Raw genomic sequence first — 7,500 nt, forward strand, 5'->3', positions numbered from 1 at the left:
GTCTTTATCTCTGTCCTATTATTAATATTTTTTCTCTGCTTCTGTCTTTCTATCTTTCTACTAAATACGAACTTGTTACATTGGTGAAAATATTGTGTTAGTATTTCAAGATAATCACATATAGCAGTAATTGGTGACCCTGGAAGAGGAAATTAAAGTATTCTCTGGTGATTTCTGGCCTCATTAATAAACTCCCGTCTGGCGACTCGTCCGGTGGTCGGATCTTCTTGGACACCTGCTTGAGGAGCGGCCTTAGGATTAGTTAGTCGATGTCATCCGATTTCCAATGTCCTCCTGACAGGTTCATATTGTTGGTTTGATTGATGATAGCAGATTCCAGCATTTTCCTTTTGTACGGACAGCTACTTTTGAAAATCAGCTCCGCCCCACTACAGTTAACAGTATGGCCTTTGTCCCTAATGTAGGAAAATCCCCGAGTTCTCTTATGCATATCACAATGATCTTTTGTGTTCTGCTAATCTTTGCAAGATGGATCTACCGGTTTCCCCAACGTAAATCTCATTACAATTGCCACACGGTATCTTGTAAACTCTGGCTTCTTCTCCTTTTTTATTTAGGTATACGTTAATGAGCGAACTCCCGATGGATTTGGGATAATAGAAAATAAAAGGGCTATTAGACCTGAGGTGTTCTGTGGATTTTTGGATCCTTTCATCGTATGGAATTATTAATTTATTACTAAAGTCTATTTGTCTACTGGGAGTGGGACCTCTATAGTATATTGTATTCGCTTTATTTATAGCCTTCTCGATAATGTATGGTGGGTAAAGCAATTGCATTAGGTGTTGGCGGATCGTGTTGAATTCTTTATCTACGTACCCATTTGGAATCATTCTAAGCCCACTGAGGAATAGGTTGCACCCGACCATCATCTTTACGGATACATCGTGGTAACTTAAGAAATGAATATATGAAACAGCGAAAAGTGGGTTTCCTGTATACAGTGAACGCATATCTATATTCTGCTCTTATGATTAGTACGTCTAGGAAAGTGCTCGAAATATGTAGTTGCAATGTTAAAATAGAGTTTTATGGACCTTTTATCTTCATATATATATGTGTATATATATATATATATATATATATATATATATATATATATATATATATATATATATATATATATATATATATATATATATATCAGTTTGCGTTTGCTACCTCAATAACTTAAGTCGTAAGTGAACTGAAAATTTTGCTAATTTGCTGCTATAGATGTTAGTTTTTTTAAAAGGGGTGTCTTGCAGATTTACAGGACACCACCAATAATACTGTTGGTGAAAGGTTTGTATCGATCTTGTGAACAGTCGTGTCTATTGATAAGATACGATAATCTATAGGAAATATTGTAAAAAAAATCATGAATACTGACTTCCTAAGCACTTTTATCCTATTTATTTTGCATATTTCCTAAACTGCACATTTTGCACGCAAACCCAGTATCGTCAACAACAAAAATTTTACGCTCACCACCTTCATTAACGATATTAGATTGTGGAGACTTTACTTTGATCAAGAAAAATACCTGCTTCCCCTCCTTCCTTGGAATGACGGTGCGACATCTGTTGAGTGCTTAATTAGTTACTTGTTCAACTGCTTCGGGGTTTCAGAGTCGCGGATTCGTGTTCACTCTGGATCAGTGGAGGGAACGAACTATTGAGCGCGAGAGTACCTTACTAGCTGTTATTTCCCGTAATTTCACGTTCAACTTTTATCCGGATCGTTTTCTAATCCACTTATTGCCTATCCTCCACCACTGATCGTTTATAATTCACTTATTGCCTATCGTCCACCACGGATCGTTTATAATTCACTTATTGCCTATACTCCACCACGGATCGTTTATAATTCACTTATTGCCTATACTCCACCACGGATCGTTTATAATTCACTTATTGCCTATCCTCCACCACTGATCGTTTATAATTCACTTATTGCCTATCCTCCACCACGGATCGTTTATAATCCACTTATAGCCTATCCTCCACCACTGATCGTTTATAATTCACTTTTTGCCTATCCTCCACCACGAATCGTTTATAATCCACTTATTGCCTATACTCCACCACGGATCGTTTATCATCCACTTATTGCCTATCCTCCACCACGGATCGTTTATAATCCACTTATTGCCTATCCTCCACCACGGATCGTTTATAATCCACTTATTGCCTATACTCCACCACGGATCGTTTATAATCCACTTATTGCCTATCCTCCACCACGGATCGTTTATAATCCACTTATTGCCTATCCTCCACCACGGATCGTTTATCATCCACTTATTGCCTATACTCCACCACGGATCGTTTATCATCCACTTATTGCCTATCCTCCACCACGGATCGTTTATAATTCACTTATTGCCTATCCTCCACCACCAAGGCCAGCAAGGAATCTACCAGAATTTACTGTGGGGAACAATGTTGTACCTTTATGCACACAATATATTTATTTGGGAGCGCCAGTGCGAATTACACCATCCATTCCAGCAAGACAGAGAGTACATCCCATTGTTCAAGATCTGCTGGCCCGGTTACAGCGACGCCTGACTCCTCTCAAGTGGCTTACTAATTATTCTGCAGGAATATCTATCCCAGTTGCCAGAACCATGTATATTGCTTTCATCCGCTCAGTGATAGATTATCTTTCCCCTGCACTATGTGAACTCTTCAGATCAACTCTACAGCCGCTTGAAAAATTCCAGAACCAAGCCATGAGATTCATTCTAAGTTGTCCAGCATCCACTAGAATTGTAAACATGCAACACGAACTCCGTCTCCCTCCACTCGTTGAGAGAATATACTCCAATGTCACCTACTTCAGTATCAAATGCCTGTAATACCCTCACCTGTCTCCCCACTATTCAAACATCATCAGAACTTCTCTCGATCTAGATACACCTCGTCCACAACTACGCCAGGGGGGACGTACACTAGTTAGTACTGTCTGTTCAAGCATTCGGAGGCTTGACATCAACATCGTGGCAGAGAACGTGGATCATGGCCTTGCACCCTGGCAGACTCCTGTGCCAGCAATCTCTTACACTCCAGTCTCTAAGACTGACTTGCCTCAACTTCAACAACAACGTGCATTGGAGACCATCGACAGACTATCCTCGTCCCTCAGTGTAGCCCATCACCTCTACACAGACGGCTCCCTACAGTAGGATGGCAGTGCTGGATGTGCTGTTTTCTCCCCAACTTTAGAACCCCCGCCAGAGGGCTGGACAGGCCGTCGCCTCCCAAAGTCATCAAGCTCCACGTATTGTGAACTACATGGACTTCTAGATGCAGTTATTTTAATCACACGGACCAGAAACAACGGCTTGATCATCTGCAAACTCAACCAGCACTCCAAGCCCTTTCATCACATAAGCCAGCATATCAGCCCTGGTTACACAAATACATAGGCAACTAGACATGGCCAACATGAGCTCACTGGTAGTGCACTTCCTATGGATTCCCTCTCACGTGGGTCTTCTGGCTAACAACACCATTGACTATCTCGCAAAGGCTGCCTGTCAACTGGATCCTCCAGATGCTGATGCTCCCAGTCCATCTCTCCTGTGCTGCAGAAAAATGGTGCGCCAAGCTGCTCGCTCACCTACTCATCATCGTAGTAATGCCGAGAGAGCCACCAGTGTATCAATACAGCATTATGATCACTTCTTTCCTCACCAACACAAGTATCGCCGCAGTGGACTCATGGTTCGTCAAAATAACGTGGTTTGTGCGCGTCTTCGGCTGGGTTGGCGACCAGTTTGGCAGGTGGCTGAGCAAGATGGAGTTCCTCACTTCTCCTCCTATAGGTTATGTGACGCACCCAATGCCAACATCCTGGAACACTATTGCCTGGAATGTCCACTTGTTAGTGACATATTACCCCAAAGACTCACAGTAGTTGATATATGTAAAAAATTATTGACAGATAATAATTTGCTCGATGAGATCCTCATGCGCCATCCTCACTTTGGTGGATACTGAATAATCAGCTGTTTTGTAATACTAATTAAAGATAGGTACAACCTACCTACGAAATCAAACTAAATTTAATTTGTATTCCATATGAATTCATTTGCATAACCTTTAATATATGGAAATGAGCAATAATTTTAATATGTACTAAATATCTGTCTATACTTTATTTTGTATTCCTTTGTATAACCTTCATTATGTGCTGTAGATGTAAACAATACTGTTTTAATATGTACTTAAATGTCTGTATATAATTTATTTTTTTTATTCTTTAGGCATAACTTAATTACAATGTAGATGTAAACAATATTACTGTATTACCATGTACTCAAATGTCTGACGCCAATGGGCGCAATAAATTGATTGGAACAAAAATATCCTCCACCACGGATCGTTTATAATTCACTTATTGCTTGTTTGTTTGTTTGTATGGTACTTTTACGTTACATGGAACCAGTGGTTATTCAGCAACGGGACCAACGGCTTTACTTGACTTCCGAACCGCGTCGAGAGTGAACTTCTATCACCAGAAATACACATCTCTCATTCCTCAATGGAATGGTCGAGAATCGAACCCGCGACCACGGAGGTGGGACGTTAATACCATACCAACCACGCCGCTGACAATTATTGCCTATCCTCCACCACGGATCGTTTATAATTCACTTATTGCCTTCCCTCCACCAGAGTTAATTCTAGCTTACTGGATGACAAGATCCGTATGGTACAATTACATAGGTATTAACTCAAATATACTAGGCTTCATTATACGGTAAATATACGACAAAATATTGTATTTCAATATTATCATTTAAACCATTTTCGTTGTAACACGCTAGTCTAAAATACATTTTTAAATTCCACTGGAATTTACAACTGATAAACAACCAGTCCTACAACCATCTAAACTTTTTTTTTTCTTTTTATTTTTACGTAACAGTAGTTGTGGGGCATAACCTAGCCACCTGGGGGGGCAACCAAGTCCTTATGGGTGCCGGTCCCAAGCCCGGATAAATAGGGAGGGTTAGTGTCAGGAAGGGCATCCGGCTGTAAAAATCTGTGCCAAAACCAAAAATGGAATGAGCCGAAATATGGAAAGAGGTAATGCTAGGGCGTACTCCGTAAACGACGCACAGAGACATCGCCCTAACTCTGTGGTAAGGCGAGGGCTACTGCATCAGGAGCGGGTGCAGCTAAAGAAGCGAGCTCACATTGGGTTCAGAGTATGTCAGCTAAATGTTGGGTCCATGACTGGGAGAGGTAGAGAATTGGCTGACTTGATGAGAGAAAAGAAAGTAGATGTTGTGTGTGTGCAAGAAACGCGGTGGAAAGGAAATAAAGCTAAAGAGTTGGGAGATGGATATAAGCTATATTATAGTGGAGCAAATAAACAAGGTAGAAATGGAGTTGGCATAGTACTGTCTAGTGAACTAAAGAACTCGGTAATAGAAGTGCATAGAAAGAATGACCGTATCATCAGATTGAAGATATGTTATGGAGGAGAGATTCTGAATATTATAAGCGCATATGCACCACAAGTTGGTTGCACAGAAAGAAGAGAAGGGAAATTTCTGGAGAGACATGGATGGAATAATGCAAGAACTGGAAGAGCATGAGAGGGTGATAGTTGGGGCAGATTTGAATGGCCATGTCGGAAGTGAAAATGAGGCGATTGGGCGGGTGCATGGGGGCCATGGAATTGGGGAGAGAAACCCAGAAGGAGAGAGTGTAGTGGACTTTGCTGGTGTCATCGACATGGCAATAGTAAACACATTTTTTGAGAAGAAAAGGGAACACCTAATAATATAGGAGTGGGGAAGATTCTCCCAGATAGACTATTTCTTGTATAAAAGGATAAATCTGGTGGAGGTCAAGACTGCAAAGTTATTCCAGGCGACCATGTAGCCCCCCAACACAGGCTGCTATGTATGGACTTGAAGTTGAAAAGGGAAAGAAAAACCAAAGCTAAAGGGATAAGGAAATTAAATGGTACGAATTACAGAAGGAAGGGGATAAGAAGAGAGAGTTTAAGAGGAGGGTTTTGGAGGATATTGATATAGGGATTGAAGATGTTCAAGAATGGTGGGCACGAAATGCAGCAGTAATAAGAAGGCATGGAAAGGAGCTGCTAGGAGAGACATCTGGTATCATATGGGAAGAAAAGGATAGTTGGTGGTGGGATGAAGACATTGAGAAAGTAGTAAAAGATAAGAAGGAGGCAAAGAAAAGATGGGAAGAGTCACAGTCAGTGGAAGACAGAAATAGGTACAGAGAGAAAAACAAGGTGGTGAAAAAGGTGGTAGCCCAAGCTAAAGCAAAGTCGTATGATGATGTGTATAATGAGCTGGGGACAAAGGAAGGATTAAAGAAGATGATGAAGCTATCAAAGGCTAGAAATAAGAGCACCAAAGATATAACACACATCAAACAAATAAAGAATCAAGAGGGTGTAGTGCTTAGAAAGGAGGAAGACATTGTGAAGAGATGGAAAGAATATTTCGAACAGTTGTTAAATGAAGAAAATAATAGACTAATAAGAGAGGATGGGCAACGTGAACATTGGCATGGTAATGAGGTTTTCTAGGCAAGAGGTACTAAATGCACTGAAGAAGATGAAGAATGGGAAGGCAACCGGACCAGACATGATCCCGGTGGAGGCATGGAAAGCATTAGGAGATGAAGGAGTGGATATACTGTACGATCTTATGATAAAGATCCTTGAACAGGAAAAGATACCAAATGAGTGGCGTGGGAGTATATTGATCCCAATTTTTAAAGGGAAAGGCGATGTCCAAGAGTGTGGTAATTATAGGGGCATTAAATTGATGTCCCACACTTTGAAGATACTGGAAAGGATGATAGATGCTAGACTGAGAGAAGAAGTACAAATAGGTAAAGAGCAGATGGGATTTATGAAGGAAGGGGAACAACAGATGGTATATTTTGTCTGAGGCAAATAATGGAGAAATTCGGGGAAAGACAAAGGGACCTACATATGGTATTCATTGACCTTGAAAAGGCTTATGACAGAGTCCCGAGACAAGAGGTATGGAGGAGCCTGAGGGAGAAGATGGTGCCAGAGAAGTATGTGCGATTGATACAAGAGATGTACCGGAATGTATTTACCAGAGTAGGAGCAGTGTTGGGGAGACAGAAGGTTTTGAGGTGAGAGTAGGATTACACCAGGGGTCGGCTCTGAGCCCATTTATCTTTAACATAGTGATGGATGTTATAATAGAGGAAGTAAGGGAGACAGTACCATGGAACATATTGTATGCGGATGATATTGTTCTGTGTGCAGAGAGCAGGGAAGATCTGGAAGTGAAATTGGAAAGATGGAGACAAGTACTGGAGGACAGAGGAATGAGAATAAGTAGATCCAAGACAGAATATATGTGTACCACCACTGAGGGGATGATAGAGAAAGTATTCAGGCTTGGTGGAGAGCAAATAAGGAGAGTTGATAAGTTTAAGTATTTGGGATCTTTTGTTAACGCTGGAG

The 7,500-nt window shown here is 41.0% G+C and overlaps 1 pseudogene; it reads left to right on the forward strand.

Annotated features, from left to right (window-relative positions):
- The window catches only part of LOC135195232 (uncharacterized), a 5,406-nt pseudogene extending 1,973 nt beyond the window's left edge, over nt 1-3,433 (forward strand).
- Nucleotides 3,434-7,500: the final 4,067 nt, after the last annotated feature.

Source organism: Macrobrachium nipponense, chromosome 16 (assembly GCF_015104395.2).
Source record: "Macrobrachium nipponense isolate FS-2020 chromosome 16, ASM1510439v2, whole genome shotgun sequence".
NCBI lineage: Eukaryota > Metazoa > Arthropoda > Malacostraca > Decapoda > Palaemonidae > Macrobrachium > Macrobrachium nipponense.